General features: G+C 35.3%; 1 long non-coding RNA gene across 1 annotated transcript in view; it reads left to right on the forward strand.

The window, feature by feature from the left end:
• The window catches only part of LOC118166006, a 102054-nt gene extending 79967 nt beyond the window's left edge, over window positions 1-22087 (forward strand). Inside the window, exons 13-17 of the long non-coding RNA XR_004750313.1 lie at window positions 2470-2546; window positions 6510-6604; window positions 10202-10262; window positions 20351-20383; window positions 20861-22087. This is a non-coding gene — a long non-coding RNA (uncharacterized LOC118166006). The remainder of the gene's footprint in view (window positions 1-2469; window positions 2547-6509; window positions 6605-10201; window positions 10263-20350; window positions 20384-20860) is intronic.
• Window positions 22088-23649: the final 1562 nt, after the last annotated feature.

The raw sequence follows: 23649 nt of genomic DNA on the forward strand, positions 1-23649 counted from the left end.
AGCTGTCTAGTTCAAAGAAGAAAAAAAAAAAGAAAAAAAAAAAGTCCTGTCTCTTGAAGACAAACACTTTTCAACTTCAAAATTTAGCTAAAAATACATGAAATGAACATTTAAGCTTCTGCCAAAATGCTGTAACACTACAAAAGTAGCCATAGTAGTTTTATTGGAATGAACCTACTGACTGAAGCAACAATCCGTCACTTCTGTATTTCATCTCTGATGGTGGCCAGGCATAGAAGTATATAGAAATTAAAACTAGAGTAGAGGCATGATCCTTTAATACTTCAAGATTTTTAACAATCAATTATTTATGTTTTATTACATTATTTTCTCCCCATCATATACACTAGCCTTTGATGGTTATTCTTTCATCACTTGTTTACTTATTTCTTAACCCATTTTGACTGCTGCAAATTACCAGAGCAAAGTTATATAACTTTATTATCGCTCTTTTATTTATTTTTTTCTTTCTTTCTTTTTTTTTTTTAAAAAAAAAAAAATCTGTGGCTGTCTAAGTGTGTGCTATCTAGGTCAGGCATTTTGATTGGAACAAGTGAATAGAATTTTCACTTCATTCAGAGCCTTCATATACCTATAGCTCTCTAGCGTATTCTCTCTGAGCCTTCCCTGTTTCAAGCTGAATAATATATAACTACCTACAGATTCTTATATAGAAACCACTCTCTGGTAAACCTCATCATCCTTTTCTCTATCTATCTTCTCTAGTTTTGTTTTTTTTTTTGGAAGTGGGATTTCAAGTCTGTATTACAGAATTTATCAATTTTCTTTGCATGGTGTTGCAGAACAACCAAGATATCTCTAGGAAGATGAAATTCCGCCGATGATCTTCATTTCTTACAGTAGTAAAGCTGACTTAAAGGATAACTACATATTTAATGTGTTGGCAATTTCACATTGAAATATTGATCAAATATCACCTGATCTGTGTGATTTATTTGTATTCAGTTTATCTGTTTTTGAAAATGATCTATTAGTGTCTCTAAATGAAATGATTATTTGGACCTATAAAAAAAAGGCTAAGCTTTCCTTAGGCTTCTCTGCTATGAACATTCAAGATGTTTAATTTTGCTGTGATGGTTTTCTTTTTCTGCAGCATCCCTTTTTATATCTATAGTATCTGTGGATATTTTTATACCTACAGGATCTTTCATGGGATTTCAAGGCCATACAGCTCTTTGGTAGATGCCATGCGTACAATAAGTCTGTAAAATTGGGGTCTTTACTTTAGCTTTGGGGTCTTTACTACTACAGTCCTCATATCCTTATCTTGCTTTGTTAATGGTTTCATATTTATGTTATTAAAGGTAATACATTTAATGATCATGATATAATACTGACTTCCATGTCTTTTTTCCTGTTTCATTTAGTTGTGATACATCCTATGAATAAGATGGCCTCTTTTTTTCAGAGGGGGACATCTAGATGTACTTTTGCTGTGATGTTATTTTTATTCTGATTGGCTAGTGTGGTGTCTTTAGATTATATGTGTGCTCTATTTCAACCTTTCTGCTGCTCTTTATCTGTCATTTGGGGGGGGCCGGGCCCCCCTTTGGTTTTTGTGTTTGTATATCCCACTTTGGGATATAAAAAATTTTGTCTTTGTGTTTTTATATGCCATGGCTAATTGAAGGTAAGCAATAGTAAATATGAGTAATTAATGTTGAATGTCTTTTCTTCTCTAAGGATATAGGTCACTGTTACAAAGCCACTATTTAATTGTGGTCTTCTGAACCAAATCCTCTCCTTGTTCAGAACTAAATTAGTTTTTTTTTTATTGTTGTTGTTGTTTTTCTGTTGTGAGTTCTGCAATGAGTTGCTTCAAAAAGCAGCCATATATGGTGTCAAAAATCTCTAATTTACATTATATACCATATGACATTTACCCACTGCGGACTACCTTCTCATGTATGGCTTAATGGACCACTCTTGGAACAAGATATCCATGAATCAATTTAATTGAACCTTTCTTCTGACCTGAAAATAGATCAAACAAACTTCTGATCTTATTTACTCATATACAGTGAATGTATTTACTATTAAAATGGATCCCAGAGTTACTTTAGGAAACTTAATTTTAAAAGGGCCATTGAAAATTTAGTCCACAGATAAGGAATGGAAAGAAAGCAGTATTTAATCTGGGAAGGAAGCAAGGTCTTCCATAAATTGCAGAAGCTGATATCAAGAGATGTTTAAAGATCAAAGTTAATTTCTCCAGAGAGTGAATACAGCCCATAGAGAAACTGGAGTCCCAGAAGAGAAGAAATAAAGTTGCCAACAGAAAAGAATAAAATATTATTAAACTTAGTGATTACTGAGTTACACAGGACTCAATAACTCAAAAGGCTCCCCACTCTGATCCCACAAACTGCATGAGAGAAAGTTGTTTTTACATGGAGAAAAGAGAGCTGGATATTGTGCTTTAACTTAGAATTTTGTCTTCTGGTTCAGGTGGATTTTGTAATCTTATGTGACAACTAAATCAAGGTTTCAAGAGAAATGGAAGAACTATTTCTCAAGTTAATAAGGTATGTCTCCATTTTGCTGCGTCTGTACATGCGCTACATACTAGGTTTGTACTTACCACTTTGAAATGTTTTCCTTCTTTGAAATGGCAAAAATACCCATGGCACTTCATATGAATGTCTTTGTAAAGTAAATGCTAAACTGAAGTACTAGCTATGAATTGCCTATCTGTGTAATCTGTAAATTCTACTAATCCATACAAGGAAACAGATTGTGTTACGTTGAAGGTCTTTTCTCTCTCTCTCTCAGCAAGTTCAGCTCTGCAGAAATTAGTTGAGTTCTCTAGTTGTATTCCTTCACTCAGAGCAAATCTCTTTATACCTACAGTGGAGAAAGGTCTTCAGCATCTAATTCTTGCGGTCCAGATCTCCAAGACTCTGTAAGAATAAGATGATCCTGCAGCGGCTCAGACAGCGTAGCTTCCCTTTCCGACCCGCATTCCTAGAATGAGTAGTTGAAGTTTGGGAAATAGCGTGGCATAAATGAACAGGGAACAGATGGAAATTATATCACGTCATTCTGTTTTACAGTGCAGCATAAGTGCATGTTTGGTATGAAAAAATGATGGCATTTCTGTGAGGACTCCGCAGAATTGAAGTGAATATTATTAGGGTTTTCTTTTGGTTAACATACTTCTACCTCAGCAACCTCTTGATGCCCCACTGAAGGTAATGTTAGTGCATAACGTGTGTACCATAATACCCCCAAAGAATACAAGCAGGCTGGGTCCACCTAGTGAAGTTGTCTCTTTTAAAGCTGGTATCAGATCTTACAGTTCCTTTATGTACCCGTCAGCCTTAGTCATTAATGACTACTCAAGTGTTTACAGGGAATTACAAAGAATTTATAGGATTATTGTGTGAGAGAACAACAACAAAAAAAAAAAAAAAAACACACACACACAAAAAAAAAACAGGTTCTGTCCTCAGAAATGCTGACAATCTCTTAATATAGAAAGACCAGTATCAGTGCTTTATGATCCGTATCAAAGAAATATTTTGATGTCGCTGATATTTTAGTACAGCTGCATAACAAGAAACAGTCAAAAGAATAAAACAGCATGTCTGAGATTCAAATATGCTCATAAAGCACAGTGTTTGGATGCTCTGTGAGCTTTGTAGCCCCAATAACTCTCGCTTGTGTCACATCAGAAGCCTCAGGCACTCTTGTCCTAACATGGCATCTTGTTAGCAAGCAAAAGACTCCAGCAGCAACAAAAGCTTAGGGCGTCTCTGCCTAACTGCCCGTGAACTCCAGTTTCCCCAGAATTCTGCCTAACAGGAGACTTGGTTACTAATTTAATTTATAGAAGAACAAAATTCTGGCAAATTAAAAGCAGCAAACGCTCCCAAGTGATTTGATGCAAAGCAGAATAAATGCTGTAAAGCAGAAAACTGCTTTAAATGAATCATATTCCATGAATTTCACATAACAGCAAAAGTTGGATTTTTTTCTAGTTTGAGTGAAGTTGTGTTTGAAAATAGCCATTATTGGAGCCGTTGATAGCAAAGACAGTTTATAGACATGACTTGATTATGTCAATCCTTTTGATTCAAAAGTTGCCTTTTAAATAGTGTTACAGATGTCGGGGGACAATCAAGTCATCATTGTCTTACTCAAAAATTGCTTCATAATTCACAAGAGAAATGAATTTAGAAAGCAGTAGTAAGATTTTCATGCTTAGCATTGTTGCCACACAATTATGAAGAATGAGAAATACTTCTCACAGGTATGCCTTGTAATCTAGTAAAATAATTGCTCAAACACGTAGTTTCAAGATCACGTAAGATGGGCACACTCAAAGTATGTTTTGCCATTGTGTTACCATTGCCCATTTACAAGGTGTTGTAACAAGCCCTAACTTCAGTAGAAATTAAACAGTTAAGTCTGTTCTAAATTCTGACGTTCAGAAGGATGTGAAACTCCAAAATGTCTTGACCTATTTTGCAGGATCAGAGCTAAGGCAAAGTTTCTCAACAATTCTCAAAATAGCTGCATTCCCTACAAATAAAAAATATAGAAGAAATTAGGATTTCCAACTATAATGCTAGATAGAATGAAACTTTTCTCTTAGCATTGGCATACTGTACTCTTACTCGTTCTTCATACATTTATTCACCATCTTACAGATTTTCTCTCTGATCTCTGTCACCCTTCTACAGACTAAATAAAACTGATGTGTTAGTTTTTCACATAGAAATCTCTACCTTTGGTGCTCAGCATCATTCATTCATTTTTATTCCCCCCCCCAAAAAAACAAACAAACAAACAAACAAAAAACACTTTATGTTAAAGCTGTGCTAAAACTTATTCCTCTCCTGACTTTGCACACAGTTTCTACATTAATCTTTACTCACCTCAGCAGTGCCACTATAATCTACTGCTTTATTTACATTAATAATCCCAATGACTTCATCTAGTTCCTTTTGCGGGACTGAATGCCAAATATGCATCTTTAATCACGTGTGATGAGTCCATTTGGCATTCAGTGCTGCAAAAGGAACAGGATGAAGTCATTGGGATTATTAATGTAAGTTAAATACGTAAGTATTTTCTGGACCAAAAGTCAGTCGTACTTGACTGTTCCTCATAGTCAGTGGAGATAAGTAAAGTTAATTGTGATTGTTATATAATTTCTAATGGCCATGTAAGCAAAACACAAGTCTTCTCCTTGCAAGCTGTTTAAGGTGGTTTTGTTTGTTTGTTTTCCTAAAATACAAAAGCAACCACAGAGTTGCATGCTATGAATAGCACTTTAGAAATGTAACCTGCTGATACTTGCATGAAAAATATTGAGAAGCATAGTGACATTTTCTTGTCATTGAGGACGTTTAGCTGGTAGAAACGCTGATGTACTTTCTATACTTTAATTACGAAAATATGCACCTAGAAATAAGTAGTGGGTTTTCTGCAGAAAGACTTCAGCACTGGAGTCTCACAGGACTCTATATTAACACATGCTATTTAATTTGCTCTTAAATAACCTGGAAAGAGAGGTAAATAAATAAGAGGAAAAGGGTGGCTGATAAACTGAAATTATAAGAGTACAGTAAAGAAAAGGACAAACTGTGAGTAATTATAGAAGGACAACCCACACTGACTGCATGATAACATAGCTGATGAAATTAATGGTATGTAATGTAAAGTAATAAGAAGAAAATATTTGAACTTTACGTATGCAATGATGAGTTCTGAGCTGACTATTATTAGTCAGGAATGAGATTACAGGAATGCTGCAGATAAAGCTATCGACATTACAGTAATTGCATTCTAAGAAAGAGCAGAGAAACAAACAAGAGAAGTCATTCTGATGCTCTCTCAAACTATGGGATCCCATTGTTTTGAAAAATTTAATGTCTCTCAAAAGAGAGACAATATCATGTCCAATCCACTCGCAGGTCTGTGGGGCACAGAGTAGTCACAGAATGATCCTCTTGTGTACACAGTCCCTTGGTGTCAGACAACCAGTGTCAGTGTGAGTCCTACTGCTTGTGTATCATTTTCTGCCTCAGTTCTCCTCCAGCTCCTTAAAGGTCATTCAGTTTGTTGGTGAAGATTTTCTAAGGTGCCTATGATAGGCAATCACAATATGATAAAGAGTCCTTATGAATGATGTAGGTATAACATTGTTTAGTAAGTGATACATTGCAACCTCTCAGCCATCATTTCCGCTTTTATTTTCTGTGCTTTTAAGTGCTACCCCAGATGACAGTGGAACTAGTCTGACACTTGCTCAGCAGCAGTTAACAACAGCTTAAAAAAGCTTTTATAGCACTGTTTATATCTAGCTGCAACAACATTCAGATTTTTCATGTAAATCGGAACTCTTTTTCTTTTTTTTTTTTCCCTTTCTTCTGAAACTCATATTCAAATACTTAAGCTGAATATTTTTTTCATTCTTGATGTAGAAATATTCTTGAGGTCTGGAAAGGTCAAACAGCTCACAGCGTGTACTATTTTTACAGGTTAATTGGCACTAAAAGAAATGATCATCAAGCTTGGAATGTCATAACAGGGATGTCCTCAGACTGTGAAGAACCTGTCCAAGGGAAGGAGCTAGGTAAGTGACAAAGGAGAAATACATTTCCTATCCTCAGCCATTTGTGCCTTTCCTAGGCAAAAAAGAGAGACAAGAAAGTAGTTCTCATAATTCAGAAGCTTTGTGCAGCATGAACCACTAGAACATTAAAAACCACAGTGAAGAGCCTTAGGTTAACGAGATAATCGAAGGAACTAATTTACTCAGGCCAACCAAGGTATCACTTAGTAACCGACAGTTTCCTCCTTCACTTGTGAAATGCACTGTTTTAATATACCATGCTTTAGTTTTAAAAAGCTGGTGTTTGATCATTGCTGCTGCTAGGCTGAAGCTGATGGGAAAATTACATTTTTATTTGTGAGCTAAAATGAATTAGTTTGATCGTAAAGCGTAGTGTGCTCTGGAGATGTGGGAGATGGGCATGGACATGGATCATTTAATGCCGTTGCCTGTGCTCTAGTGCCAGTAAGACTGTAGTCTTTACCCTAGGGCTGAGTATCCATGGGATCAGGAGCAATGGGATTTTCAGATATGGCTAATACTATTTACTCTTGTTGTTACAATACAAGAACACAGCAGTAATATTTGATGGATTCTAATCCTTGATATGTTTGGCTTGATAATTATTATCCACCAGAGGGAGCTGCCCTAGAAATATTAAAAATAGTTTTCTGTTGGGAATTTTGTCTTCAGAATTGAATTCTTCCTCACTTGAGCCTATAAAATAGGACTGGAAAGCCTGTGTTTTGGAAGCATGCTCACTGATGTAAAATATCAATTTCAATGCATGCAGTATGCCTTTTTTATAACCATATGTCATGCTTTTATCCTTTTTACAAACAACTTTCAAACCTGGGGTTCATAAGAAAAACTAATGTGCACTGCTCTGTGCCAGTCTGAGAGCATGATTATTAAGAAACGATATTAATGGAAATGACCTCTGTCAGTAAGATGGACTAAGCTCACTTCTGAAGCCTATCTGGTCTTTACCAGTTCTATATTTCAGATGCTCCCTTAGGTACATCAGTGCACTGGCACATTAAGTTGTAGAATTAAGGGAATGTAAATTCCACCTCTGAAGTATCCCTATAATGTAAAGTAAATACAGAAGTTCAAACTTGTTAAAAATTAGTTGAACACGTGACTTCTAAGCCCTAAATATTTTCTTTTCTAAACACTAATTCAGATTGTGTAAAAGCAGTTGGATCTTTCGGTATTGGACTAATCTGATCTGTTATTTTACATACGTGGTATCTTTTTTAAAAAATAAAATAAAATAAAATTAGTTATAATTAAATATTTTTCATAAGAATAATCCTATCAATCCTGAAAATTAGATATACGTATCATCATACATTATAGCTGTTCACATCTTCACCAAATATTCCCCAAATCAACGCTTTTAACATCAAATTAATAGCAATGTAGGTCAATTCTGTAGTTTCTAAATTCCAGCTGTTTGTCTCAGTCATCTTTTGGACTGTTTTTTTCTAAACACTTCAGCTTCTTTTCCCATTGAAAACAAATACAATTGTATGTAAGGTAATATAACTTTTTACTTCCTACTTTAAGTGGACTACATATATAGCAAACTGGAGTGAAAATGAAAATCTGTATTAATTTAAAATTGTACACCAAAAAGAGAGTAACTGGGTGCATTGTACTCTATCTAGTTTATTTGTTTCAAACAACACACTTACAAACAATATAATTACCTATCTCTATAGCATCCTGAGAAAGGAGAGAAACAAAAACACTTGGAGAGTAATACCTTAATAGCCAGGGACTACTTTTTTTTTTTTTTTTCCTTCTGGAATGCTGAAGCTGTAGCACCTTTATTTTCTAAGGTTGTAGAAGTTGGTAATACACCCTATGTGTTTGGATGCTTTGTTATCTACAGAAAATCAAAATATTTTTGTAAGCAGCTGCTCAGTCTGATCAATTGTTGTTCCATATTCTGCTCCAAAGTCTGTGGATGTGTTTTTAATCTGATCTCAAGTTCAAGACAAATTTCTGAATCTACTGGCAAGCTGCATCTTTTTGAAAAGCTACAGGTGGCTGCAGCAAGATGCATGTACAGGTTCCAATGAACTTAAATCTCACTGATCAGCAGCATGCCTGGGGCTGTGGTGAAAAATTAAGGTGGATTCACTGCCTTAGAAGCCAATAAAGGCAAGTTTGCTACATGCTACAGCTACTGGCAAGGGAGAGCATCCCTTCAGCACCTGCTGTATTTCAGGCTCCATTGAGCTGCTTCTGGGCAACTCATCTGATAGCCCTGAAGGAGAGTTTAAATTTGAGTGAAGTCCAAAGAAAAATCAAACAAATGTTTCATGCCTTGAAGCACTAGAGAGAAAGAAATGTTATATGTTGCATAAAGCAGTAGCTAATACACATTTGTAGATGTTTTACATAATTTTATAGGTTAGTCTTTTGTTTAACTTTGAAAAGGGATGCCAGTAAGCCTGAAACTGTGGCTTTTTTCACAGTGAACAGTTCTGGAGTAGACAGAAGCACTTCAGGTACAGTGCGTTGGAGTTTGTCCTATGAGTACCCTTCCTAGGAGTCCCAGTTGGGTATGGATGCCATTGTTAACATAGACATTTATGAGTGAAAAAGAAGTGTTATTATTATTTGGAGTCCTGTTGTAATCTCCACTTCAACTCTCTTTTGTACCTTGATTCATTGTGTATAAATTCTTTGTACGGCTTCCACATTTGGAAAGACCATCAAAGCTTGTGCTTTGAAGTTCAAAATATATTAAAGTACTTCAGCACAGGTGAGCCATTAGATCTGCCATCATTATGCCTTTCTTAAATCGGGACTGGTTGTCCCAGCTTCACACCAGATAATCGGTGAAGTATTTCATTGCTGCCTTAGGCTTTGTACAAAAAATATCCTTTAATTTAATTTCAGTACTATCAACTCATAAAATGGTATTTTTACAGACAGCAATTTCATGTTTTAGACACGAATTGTGATGTTTTTATATTACTTGGTTTCCTGTCTTTCTCTATGTTCAACAGCATAGAGAAAACTTCATAAAAATAAATAGATTTTTTTTTATTATTATTATTCTGCCTGAACTAACTGTAAGGGCTGCTGAGGCACTTAGTGCAGAAAGATATGTAAGGAAAGGGAAACTTCATTTTCCAATTAATTTATTTTTCATAGAGGTACCTTTTCCTGGAGTGTGGTTAGGGCTGAACTTAGAAGTAAAGAAGTATTGCAAGAATCTAAAAACCTCTGGAAATAAGCTTTCCAGTTACTATGGAGGAAATGAAGAGACACTGAAAACATTGAAATATTAAAAGATGTTATTTTCTTTTCTTAGCACAGAGAAAAGCTGTAGGTGCTTCAAGGAGGTATAAAGGCTTGAAGGGAAAGGAACATCCTCAGACAGAGGCTGTCCAGTCAATATATTCTCCAAGGGAAATTACAAAGTGATTAACAACATGAAGCAGACCCAGGGCATGCAGCCAGGGATTTATCTCCTCTAGTAAGCAAAACATGAGAAGCAGCTACTGCAATGGTATTATTCAAAGTTTCACTGAACGCATGTGCTATTGGAGCATTTAGCCTGACCTCTATAGTTACAGATCCTTATGTTTTCCCAAGATACCAGGCACAGAATCCAAAAATATTCCTGGATAAAGCATGTCTTCCAGAAAAGTATCAGGTGAGTCCCCTCATCCTATTAGTAACATATCACAGCAGTTAATCACATCCATTGTTGACAATTCATGCATTTTCTCATTTCAGTTTGTGTGATTTTAGATTTCTTTCTTAATCCTTTCTTTTTGAAGTGTCATGCATGGTGTTTTCTCCCTGTGAAAGTACTTAGACATTACTTGAATTACTGCTACAGCTGGTGGTGGCAGAAGAAAAAAAAAAAAAGTAGCTTGTAAGGTCTGTCACCATAAGGAGTTACTTTGCCCTGTCTGTCAGAAGATGCACCTAATTACCACCAACATGTCTGATCCTATAATACTTAAAGCTTCCAACTTTCTATAAGCCTATTGTAACATGCATTTTCAACAATGCCTTTAACATCATCATATTTTTATATCCCATAAGTTTTACGTTCATATTGACGTTTTCTATTTCCTTCTTGCAGTTTTGTTATTACTGTTAGGTACTGTACTCACATTGCCCAGGGTGTACTTTCAGATGTAATCCTGATGTTGATAATGGAACCGTTATTTGATGATTCTTACTCTGTCACAGCTATCTTATTTTTAAAGAATTTCCAAATATCTTTTGAAATATTTCTCTTTAAACATTGTTTTCTAACCTGTTTTGCTTATGATGGCTTACATTTTCAGTAAAATCACTCTTTTGGAAAATAATGTATTATTGTAATTCTTAAGAGCTGGGACTGTGCTCTTTTACTTTATGTAGAAATGGACAGGTTGCATTTTTGCTGTTGCTCTGTAAGCTCCAAAACAATATTCAGTTCTGTTATTGATTAAGCTTTATTCAACATAATGATGTACAAATTAAATTAGAATTGAATATTAAAAGCAGTGCATGTGAGCCCAAAAGTTATCTACTGCATTTAGCATTGCTATTATTCTACTATTTGGTATCTTGTATATGCTAATCAAATTGTATTTCCTAAAATACAGGTTTTCTTTATGCAAGCTAGAAAGATACTTAAGAATTACCTTGTTCTGGTATTTTTTTGTTTTAAGTATGTGTTTGAGCTTTCTTAATTACCACACTTTCCTAAATATGTTTTTATTTAATTATTACTGTGATTTGCATACATTAAGGTTCTGGGTTACCAGTACTTGATGTAGTTACAGAAGTTTATAGCAAAGACTGACTCCCTCCCATCTTGACCTTCATCTCCCTGGTGACTTTTTATCATTGCAATAATCTGACTTGTTCTGCAGGGTTTCGGGCAATGGTTTTGCTCTTCATGAGTCATAACAACTCTTTTCCTTAGCAAAATATCTGGCAGTGGTTATATAAGTGGTACAGTAGAACTCCTCTCTATTTCTTGTCAGCTCCGCTGAACCTGTTTGCAATCTGCTGAGTAGGAGTTTGCATGACAGTTGTCATCTCAGCACCCTTGTCTCCTTGTCTCCCTGTTGCTAATGCAACAGCCTCCTTGATGTCCAGCTAGTCTCTGAGATCATTAGCTCATTATCATCATCACTGGAGAAGCAGCCTGTTCTCCTTGTCGAGCCTCCTCCCTTATGGAAATGTTGTGCGCTGTTTTGCAAAAACAAATCTTTCACTTTGCACCAGCTAGGCAAATAGCAGTATGGCTGCAGCAGTCTCAGTAATAAATTGTGCTGCAAGAATAGCTCTACAACTTTGTTAGTACCTGGAAATCTTCTGTTACTGAAGTAGGTCTCTGACAGCTATGTGTGTCATTAGAGGCAGCTTGTAATTGTATAATTCCATGCAATTTACAGGTGCATTTTTACTTCTATTCCAGGCAGGTAATGCCCTCACTTTAGCTGTAGTATGTTTCCAGCTCTTTTTCTCCAGTGTGTGATTTACTGTGTAAGCAGATACATCTCTTAACTGAAGAGCTTACAAATTAGAAAGGTATATTTTAGTTCAAACAGTACTTCTAAGGATTGATTCTTACTTCAGAGTTTACTTAACCTCTAACACTAAGACAAATGGAAATTCACTACTAACTCTCAATATATATTTCAATAGCTAGTTTTCCCTCATGGTTAAATGAATGATTCAAATGAATGGAGGTGAATTGACTATTACAGGCCAACAGCTATGTATGAAAATTTACTCTGTTAATATTCTCTATCTAACTCTGAACAAAACCCTACAAAAATGAGTACAGGATGAGCCTGCCAGCTGGAGATAGAACCTAAAACTTGATAGACCCCTTAATTACTAATATACTGAATGACTCTTATACCCACAAATGAACGTCTAACACGTTTTTGTATCTCATTTGCCCTTATAAGCATTTTTAAGGGTACAGACATGAAAAATGTATCTCTAGAAATCTGCAGAAGTGACATCCTGTTACTGATCCTATATGAAGAAAAAATGTTGTTCCTGGTGTGTTAGTTACCAGAGAAGACACCCTACAGCCTGACAGGATGATGATATTTCTGTATATCAGCCAGGCAAAACTCAGGCAATATAGAAAGAGACTTCTCCAGTAGTAACCGGGCTCCTCACCTCAAAGAGTGTTGCTCCTTGCTTGCTTTTGGACAACAACAAAAAAAACACCTTAACTAGACTAAGTTCTTCTGATAACAGGATTTATAGAAGGTTTCAAACTGAAGGTTTAGAAACCATTAAAATTGTACAGCCAAACGTGACAACAAGAAGCCCTCTCACTCAGATATGCATGTATTAATTGGTTTAGGAGATTGTCATCCCATGCGTGTATCAAATAGGTTGGGCTGTCTCTGACACTCAGTGGTTCATACAGAGAGAGGTAACGTGGCCTCTGAATTCTTGTGTCCACAAACTCACAAGCAAAGTAGTAAACTGGTAACTTTTACATTTGGGTAGCCCTGGTATGACAAGAAGAGATGCATTAGGAAGCACCCATTCTTCTCAGAATTAATCTAGCCTGACAGAACATAGGCAGCAGCATTGAGCTTCACTCACAACTTCAGTTTGATGCATTTTTTTTTGTTTGTTTTCTAAATTAAACAGCAGTACACAGCTGGCACAAAATACCCTAGAATTTTTCTTATTCTACATAATTATTTTATTCATGTTACTGTCATATAGTAACATTTATATTCCTTAAACAAAATAGAATTTTGAAGAGGATAATAGTGTTCAGTTTTGGAAATGAATGTAAGGCTTCACTGAAGGCTGATATATAGAATGTTTTGAATTAAAAAATGTGCTTTTGAACAGGGAAAAGGAGTGTCTGCTTTATGAAGCTAACTCTATAGTGATCCTTTAACAAAGTTTTGTTTTATACACTTAAACCATAGAATCATTTAGGTTCATCTAAGATGCTTTATACTGAATGTTATTTTTTAATGCCATATAAAAGTATTTATCTAAAATCAAAGATGCTGATTTTCCCCAGAACACTTGATTGTAGCCTGAAATCTTTGTGGTATGGCTTTGTTTTTATGTTTTCCATTCTGAAATGAAGGTTTTCCCCTTGCTGTGATATACCTATGATATACTCAACATTCAACAGTAATGAAACTTAATGACTGGTACTCTACATAAACAACAAGCTGTTTCAGTTAATGAAACCGACTTTTTGAAACACTCCTTCAATTGCAGATAGGTCTAAGAAATCACTGCTTTGAAGGGTATGCTGGAAGAAAGTGTTCCTTTAGGAAGCTGCATGCTTTCACACTTACATATATTTCTGATTCTTTCAGCAATAAGTGTAAAGCTTGTGCTTTTGGCTCCACCATGGAGCTACCAATTGTAACTGCAACTGTACTGTTGACATCATGCGACCTGAATCCTATTTAAAAGTTAAATGTCTTTGTATTACTGTCTCTAGCCTGCTGATTTTTTCTATAACTTCAGACAGTCATGAGACATTTTCAAACCATATGGTGTTCTATCACGAAATAGTTAGGAAGAGTAGACAGATTGCTAAACTATCAAAAGAAATAAGTTACTTCATTTTGGAGATTTTATTTAGAAATACAAATAGGATGAAAAGTTTTCTTTTAAATTCTCAGGTAAGCATCCATTTTCTTACTTTGCTATCCATCAAGCAAATTCTTACTCTTTAACTTTCTGAAGTTCTTTAACATCCCCATCAATTTGCTATGCTTATGAACTTTTTGTAGTCATATAAATTTGTTTTCTACCTAAACCGTCTCAGGTACATATCTCAAAATTGGTCTGATTTGGTAAAACTTTTGGATGTTGTGTTCATCTTGAAAACTTATATAGTATATGTTTCATGTTTCATATTCTGCCATGTCTACATTAGCTTTGGCTTTTAAATTCTTCTGCTGTCTTCCACAAGGGGAATAACTATAACTTTTTTTTTTTTTTTACATGCCCTTAAGGAAAAAAAAAATCAAAAAAATAAGCTCAGTGCAGTTTGAAATATAACAAGATGATCACACATAATGGAATGTCACATAATATTCATCTCCTAGTATTCCATCAAATAAGGACGTAGCACAGTTCATGTTAGATTCGTTAACTTTTAGACACAAGTACTTGGAATTATGGTTATTAGTTTTAGGACATGCTTTGTGTGCATTAGGAAGAGTCATCAATACTTCTGTCTGATGCAGATTTCTGTGTGTGGACTAATTTGGAAGGGTGACTAACCAAGCCTGTCCAGGGTCATCATATTTTGTAATAGATTTTTCTGTTCCAAAATATTGGCAACTCATTCCTGAGTCACTTTATGTATTTTCAGCTTTCAGAGTTTTAAGCATCCTGTGACTATGCCATATTAATAAATAAAATAAATGTGTGTGATGTTGAATTCTATCTTACTTCACGCACCCTCTTAATAAAGGAGGATCTCTGTTGCAAGATTTTCAGAAACTTATTGGCATGTAAAATTCTGTTGAACTTCTTTGGAAGTTTGGCCATAATAAACGGCATTCCAGCAAGGAGAAAAAAAAAAAAAAAAAAAAAAAAAGGCATTCAAGACCTTTATTAACCCAGGAGTTTTGTAGGGTGGATTTTCCCCAATCATATGTAGGATCTTTATATGTTTGAATTTATTGTGATATGTACTGAGGAACTTTTACATTTTTCAGCCTATTATCAATGCTCTTATACAGCCATACTTGCCAAAACACTCAGGCATGCTGCAAATCATCTTCTGGGGATACACAGCTTGCTCCCTACAAAAAATACACAAACAAACAAAACCTTAAGACCAATTTTGTCTTCCTATTTTGGACCTTTGCTCTGAGTCATCTGAAGAAGAAATAGCAGGTTTGTGTGACTTAATGCATAGAAGCAGCTGGATTGCTTCCCTTAAAAGGTGCTCTGACCCAATTCCAGCTTGGTTTCAATAACATTTCATTTGAGCAGAAACAATATTTCTGTTTCTGTACTTTGCCTGCTTCATCTTCTGTTCTTTTCCTTTAGCAGCTGACTTGTCAAAGAGACTAAGCCATCAGCAGTTTGAATTGTAAGCATTTTCAAAAGGATCCCATTTTGAAATACTTATTCTTAAAAGAACAAGACAATGCACCTGGCCCTCGTGGAGGAGGGGAGTACATAATTTAGAGAGTTTTTAGACTTCTTCAAAATACTAAGTAAGAAGGGATGAGAAGTGTTAGTCAAATAGATAAATCAAGTCAACTGAGCCCCTACAGCATGGAAGGGATCCCTGGATCTTTCAAGTGAGATCTGTGCTACTGCACATAATCACAATGCATTTTCCTAATTGTAAAGTTGGTAAGATATTTTTAAAACAAATTAAGTAGCTTTCCTCTAATGCTTAATGGAATTTTAGTCTAACAGTGAAATTTTGCTCTCAAACTTCAAGATATTTTTTTCCTGAACATTTTATATTTGATATTCTCCCAAACAGTACTTAACCCAGTGTCACTTTCATAACTGTGGTCCTCAAGGTCATCTAGTTCTTCCTATATAAAATTATAATCTTCTCTATTGATGATGACTCTTAGAATGTCATTAGCATGCACCTACTTTTGTACTAAGATCACTGGCAAAATATTCAACAGATTTTTCACAAAGACCAGTGCTTGACCAGCCTCTACAAGAGCTGAATTTTAAACAATGAAGATAGAATTGTATATAAAAAATTGGGAAATATATCTAAATTATAATCTGAAATAGTGCATATCCCCCAAAGACATAAGGTATATTTCTTAGTCAACTTGACTGAGTATAGTCAGAAGTTCAGTAATGTAGTTGAAGGAAAAACAAAATACCAAATAACTCATACCAATAACGAAAAGTGCTTCTAAATAGAGTTCTTTGTGTATGCCATCTCTTTTCTTTCATAATAACATTTAATATGGGATATGGGTTAATATTTTTCTCTGTACAGAACCTCTGTACAGCAGAAATTTTTCATGCTGAAATTAAAATTAACTTGTGCTAGGAATAATATTTTGAGTGATGTGAGGCTGACCGAAGACTGATGGTGTACTTAGTTATTAATCACCAAACTTAGGTAATTTTGGTTGTTGTCCTTTCCCTTTTAAAGATTTTTCCGATTGTCTTCTGCACTGACAAAATAAACTTATTACTAAATAGATATGTGCAGTCTTTCTGAAAATTGTGTGTAACACAAGTGCATCTATAACTATACCTATGCACTTAGGTTTGTTAAATCTACCATGAAAACTCTTTACAGTAGTAAAAGCACTTTCTCTACAAGCTACTTGCAAGCATCTCCTCTAACATATGTTATGATTTTAGGATAGGTTTCAGAAAAAGGTGTTCAAACAGGTATGTTTAAGCAGCTTTCTAAGTGCTAATGCATAAACATGGTCAATAATTGCATATTAAACATTATTGAAACCCAACGAAACAAGGGCTATTGTAAAATTGGAAATAATCTTTCTTGTAAAAGAACAAGGTGTTGGTTACAAAATAGATTTGTGTTCATAGTGAGGACAGGTCTTTAGTTACAGTGACCTCAGTCAGCAATTACATGATAAGAGGGGTGGTTGACCTGCACACAATGGCAGTTCCATCTTCACTTAAAACCAGACATAAGCAGTGCTCAGAAAACTCTTTAAGCACCGTGGGATTTTTCCTGTCTTTTCATCGATAAAATTTGTGCCTCTTTGCGAGATATGAGTATGTGTCATTGTTATTCATGGAAACTGTCAGGCTTTTTAACTCCGTTGAGAAACATGAAGGGTGAATGACAGATGGGGACCGTTATCTTGGCAAGGAAGTTCTCTGCTAGCAGAATGCCGTGGTATGAGACCTGAAAGAAAGAAGAGATGATAATTTCACTTGTTCTTGTATCTAAAAGGCATCTGAAAAGAGTCTGAGATGCCATGGTATTTAGACTCCTATCTATTTGGGCTGATACTGTCTTCAGTCTTGTTGATAGAAGCCAAGTGGTCTTGAAAAGGTTAAAACACATAAATTAGGCTTACTACCACTAATGCTAACTGCTCTCATTGCTTACCAAGGGCTGGAAAGAATAGCACAGGACATAGCACAGGAGTGATATGAGTTTTATGATTTTATAAGAAACTTCAATATCCCTACCTATTGCTGAGTTGTTCAAACAGTGGCAACTCTTTATCTTGATATGTACTTTGTATGATGTGCTTTCACATGCTCATTGTATGCTCTTTGGGTTCGTGACCTTTATGAGTTTTGTGCCTGTGTCAGAATAATTATCTCTGATATTATACATGTACATTCATTAAGTCCCTATGCCCTTCATGCAAATTCATTTAAAACACAGGAAGGAAATAGCTGAAAAACACTGCTCAGCTAAGTATGTGTGAATGGGCACACAGGTGGGCAGGGGAGTGAGGCTGAGGGCCTTTCTGATTGCCAAAAGAAAAGTAATTTGAGGCTAAGACAAAGCCTTTATTTAGATAATTGCTTTTAATTTTATCTTAAAATATCTTAGGGGTTTTTTTTTGTGTTATTCCGAAATTAGAAAGTTCCTTACAATGTTCATGTTTTTTGCTTGCTTGCTTGCTTGTTGTTTGTTCTTTTTTTTTTTTTAACCAATCAATTTATTTCCATATCAATGCAACTTCTGTTTTTTTTTTTTTTTTAGTAGAATCTATAATTTCAGCAGAAAGCTAGAAAGCTTTTTCCTATTTTTCTCCTTTTATATATAAAATTGCAGTTACAATGGGAAAAGTGCTAGAGAATTTTAGATTTACTGCTTGACAGACCAGTTCATTAGTCACTTTGTAAAAAGCTCTTAACATTAGCTGTTCTTAACTTGAGTGATTTTTTTTTTTCCAAAATCCATTTGGCTCTTAGCTATTTTTATCTGTGAACAAGGAACGATCCTTTTGATATTGTATTAAGTGACTAAAATTAGCTCCTCAAGGTGTGGAAGGCCCTCTATATCCTAGTTATTAAAAAATGTTTCCTCTAAATGAGAGGGAAAAAAAAAAATCTGAGCTATATTCACTAAGATCAAGGCATTACCATGGAACAACAGTTCTGTTTAGAGTATGTTAGCCTTTTTAAAAAAGAAACAAACAAAAAAAAACACGTTTGTCAAGCTGCGTGAACAAATACTCTTTCATTGCCTGTAGCCTGATTCACCTCTCATTTGTACCAAAGCGCTGTAGCTAAAATGAAGCTGTTCTTATTCTCCCTTTGAGGAAAACTTCAAGCCAGATGCATGTGTTCAAGAGCCCTAACTCTGAAAGGAAAGGACAGGACAGAATGCTTATTGATTCACATTAGGGATGCACAGGATGTTATTGGCTTTCCGCATGTACATTTCAGCGTTGTCTAAGGACTATCGGCTATCAAGTTAAGTTAGCGCAGACCTAGCACCTGGTGCTGCTTCTAGCTATTAGGAGGCAAAACAAGATTTAGAAATATACAGTAATCTGGGTGTTTCAAAACATTAAGATTAGTGGGTATTTTCACACTAAAAAATTGTCAGCTCTCATGAAGCTGGGATAAATATCATAAAAGGGATAAACGTGCTCATTGAGATGCCCACACATGTAATAAAATTGTCCCTGCACTCTGTTTCTTGATAGCTATTATCATGTCTCTTATTCACGGTGTGAGGAGAAAAAACCACCTCTTTGCCTTTACATTCAGGGCTACTTATATTAATGTAACTTTTTTTTTTTTTTTTTTTAAAACATTTAATAGCCATTAATACTCTATTTTCTCACCTTTATGCTAATGTAAAACTGATTGAAATGATTGGTTTTAGTTCAAAATTTTCAATAAGCTTTTGATGAAACTTTTGTTAATTTTCATTTCCTTCATAATATCTGGTGATACCTATATTTCTTACATTTGATTCTTTAATGTATTCTGAGTTCTACTTCTGTTGAATATCCTGTGAGCCTGAATGAAATCTGAGACTGAAAAGACAAGTTGTGATGTATGAACTGTAATAGCCTAAAAAGTCTTTTATTTCCCTTGAGGGGGTTTTGAAATGTGGAGAACAACTTCCATGAAAAATACTAAATTTCCAGTTAGAAGGACTGGACTCTTAATCAATCTGAAGAGTAACTATTATTGTGAAGATACTAGTAAGCAATTTTCTGGGTGGTCTTCTAGTCCCTTCTGGTTTACCTTTGGTTGGTTTATCTCTGGTCTTTTACATTTCTATTTAAAATGTCAAATTTGTTAATCATTTAAAAGTGGAATACTCTCCCACTAATACCCCTTAGAAAAGTATTTTCTAAAATAAACTATTTCTCCCGAGGCTCATTTCTTTCAGCATTTATTTCCTTGAATATATTGGAATCAATATTGCAAATTGCATTCACACAGTTCATCAGAAACCACTGACTTTGACAATTGTAATTTTAGATAAAATAACCTTTTCTACTTAATGATGGAGCAATACATAGTCTTTAAATAAAATTATGTAATTGCTGGGTTGCACCCAGAGTATAAAATAATGATCTTGCCTTCTGTGGTATTGTTGATGCCTCTCTATGGTACATGATGGAGTTCAGTGTATTGCTGTCTTCTAATAATGCAGTATAAATGTGCCTCTTCTTACTTGCTTCATGCTTTTATATGTATTTATACTAGTAAGTTGCACTGGTGGACCTGGAGCTCTCAGTGTTATGATCTTCATTTGAATTATTTTTGGTAATTTCATCTTCAAATTGGAATAAAGTATTTACATAGCATTTGTCGTCCTAGGTATACTTCACAGAAATGAATATTCAGTTGTTGGTGAGTTATGGAAATACCACATTATGAGCATTGTACTGTTAGTAGCATACCAACATTTTAGTTTGCTCATGAGTACCAAGTGCTATCTTGATCTCTGACAAGGTGAAGATATGAAAAGGTGCAGACCATTTGTATTTGAAGTTATATGAGGTCTCTGCCCAAGCCATAAGCTTTCATGAAACCCCAGAGATGTGTGATGTACCCTAGGGAGTGGCACAAAGGCATGGTGGGGAGCTTGGGGCATATAGTGCTCATCTGGCTGGGGGTGCTCGTAGGATGACAGAGAAGCTACAGCCTGGGGCATTCTCATCCATTCTGCCTTTTAATAAGGTTACCTGAAAGAAACGGTTCACGGTGCTTTGTCTCAGAGAGAACTCTCTCCAAGAGAGCAGCCCAGAACAAAACTGGGAGTAAATGAGCAAGTGAGCACTGTGGAGCTCCCTCTAGCTCAATCCCCTCTCCTGCTCATCTGTGTAGACATCTCCAAAGTTTGCTGGCGATGCATCTAGCAAGAAGTTAGAACTGAAGGTGACATCTGCTACCATTTGAAATATCCTGCACATTTTACAAATTTGGTGAGACTTTCAGTCTTGTTAAGGAAGCTTTCCAGTACGTACTGCTTCATTTCCAGTGATATAAAGCTGTTATATTGACCTGGATCTGGTTATGTGATGAGAGTGCAAAGGCCCTGTGTAAAGGAAACCTGGATGTGAAAAGAGTAATGTTGATGTGGGCCCATACTAGGTATTTGGAAAGTGTACAAGAAGTTCTCTGAAACTGACGAAAGAGAAAATCTAAAAGGAAGATCTTTGAAAAAGAAGAATGTATTTCCTAGCTAACACAGAGCTGAGTTTGTTCTGTTCTTGTAAAGCTGATATACTGTTTGTTGTAAAAGATGATCTAAAAAAAGGCAACTTTTGTTCATCCAACTTCCTGCAAATGACATGTTCCTGCGCCATATTTAGGTCCAAATTACTGTGGATTTTTGTGAAAGGAAGAATGAGAAAATATTTTTCCTGACATCAGTGCTTTATGATTACTGAGCTATTTAGAAATATTTGACATTGTACTGATTTTCTGTCTCAAAATAAACTTTTCTGATTACACTTACATTTCAGTGATTTCTTTTGTGAATCTGCAGCTTGTGAGGTAACTGGTAAAAAGTCTGATCTATCAGCATTTTTGTTTGCTTTCTTGAGTTTATAATAGCACAGCAACAATGAAGCAGCAATCATCCAGCATCCAGCTAGTCAAACATAATAAAGATTTGAAAGTGGAAATAATTCATGGCCTTAGCATTACTCATTTAAGTTCTATACGACTTTTACTGGAGCAATAGTTTTGCTTTGAAATTTGAAGTTTAAAAAAAGTTTGGAAGTTTCAAACTTTAATTCTAAGAGATTAAAGTTTGAAAACAAACTTTAGAATTCTGGAATAGAAATGACACAATTTTCTAAATGCCAAAGATTTTTAGGTGCATTCACCCAAAAGACTTCATATCATTTAGTTCATTTCACTGCTATTAATCTTCTGATTTAAGGTGATGGTAATTTAAGTGTACTATGACTGGAAAATCTCCACCAGATTAAAAAAAAAAAAAAAAAGAGGTTTTCTGATTTATAATAATTACGATTTTAATAAATGTTTGCAGTATATTTCTTAAGTAATATTTTTTTCTGGCTCCATGAAATATTGCTAAACACTGTAACTTAAAAAATACAGGTCATGATCCTAAAATCTTGATAAAAGAAACGTCTCTTGTGTTTTCCTCTGGGGAGTGAATTTTTCTATTTCCTGTATGAGTGGGAGGTCTCCCAGCTTTCCCTTTCAGCAGAAATTCTCAGTTAAGTTTGAGAACAAATTTGATTCTAAGAAAAACCCAACAAAGGAGATTAAAAAAAATATTTCCACAGTTAGCAGCGGCACAAATATGTAGTGATGGTTTCGAAACTTGATGGCAAAAATGGGGGCAGAGGAGGCCTAAATAACTTAGAAACAGAAGGTCAATAAAAACTGCTACATGTGTTGTTATTTATAGCCAAAGTCTATATAAAAATGATCATTTCAGGTTTTGAGGAAAATACATTGATACTTTCCTCTGCAGGACACATTGAAAATACATGTTCTCTGTGAGAACTTGGAGGATCTTGGATTTTGAACTTTTATAAGAGTTCTTCCCCTACACATTAAATTTCCTTTTCTATTTCTAGTATGCTACCGATATCTTGCCTTTCCCTGGAGGATTTGGTCAAGCTTAAATGATACTGAGACAGGGTCTGATGTGCTGTGAGAGACCCTTGGAGGTCAGAGGATGAAAAACAGCCATGATAAAAGTATGTCAGTGCCCTAAATATCAGAATCACTGACTACTTCAGAACTGGGTTATATTGGTAGAAGAACAGACCTCTTTGCCCCTCATCTTGCCTTTGAAAGTGTTTTGCAATACTACGATTTGTCTCTAGCTAAGCAGATTGAAATAAATATGGGAACAAACCTGTCATTTCACATTCTGAGTTACCTGGAGGTAAATACTGTAATCAAAACAAACTCCCATTCCATTACCTTTATTCACTCTTTTATATGGTGATGTTACAGACTGTTAATCATCATTTTACTGGATTCATTCTCTGTTTAGAGTACATCAACTTCTGCTGTTTGTAACAGGGAACATGAAGATGGGTACTTTATCTTTCATGTGAGTGCAGAGCTTGGCTCCTGCAAGCTACACACTGAAGAGTGGCTTTCTTGCATAAAGAGTATTGATTAGTTGTGAGCTGGAGTTTCTTTTGAGTAACTCTATATATCAAGCTGTGATCTCAAAAATTTTACTTTGCATGTTGTCTGAGTTCAGCTTCTAGCTTTGAGATGCATGTCCAAAAAGCTTCTTGTACTCATCTCACTTGATAGGTCTCATCCCTACTGGGGTGCATTGCAGTCTGCTCTGATTTTTGCTCCTAGGTTGTATCAGAAGTCTAGGTGGAGGTTTTGACTGAGGAGGACCTGTAGGAATAGATAGGAAAATATGTCCCCAAAATATGTGCCAAGGTGTGTAGACTTGCATAATACACCTCTATCATTCTTTTTCATATATGGTTGGAGATTTCAAACCACAAATACTTCAAGTCTTGAAGGTATTCCAACTGAAGAGCCATATATTCTGCAGCTTTACTACAAGTTCTTCTAGGTGAACATACATTTCCCTTTGTCTTGATGTTTGGCTAAAGCTTCTAACTCAAAAAAACAATTAAGTTTGCTGTTGTTGTTTT

The sequence above is a fragment of the Oxyura jamaicensis genome, chromosome 4 (genome assembly GCF_011077185.1).
Source record: "Oxyura jamaicensis isolate SHBP4307 breed ruddy duck chromosome 4, BPBGC_Ojam_1.0, whole genome shotgun sequence".
NCBI lineage: Eukaryota > Metazoa > Chordata > Aves > Anseriformes > Anatidae > Oxyura > Oxyura jamaicensis.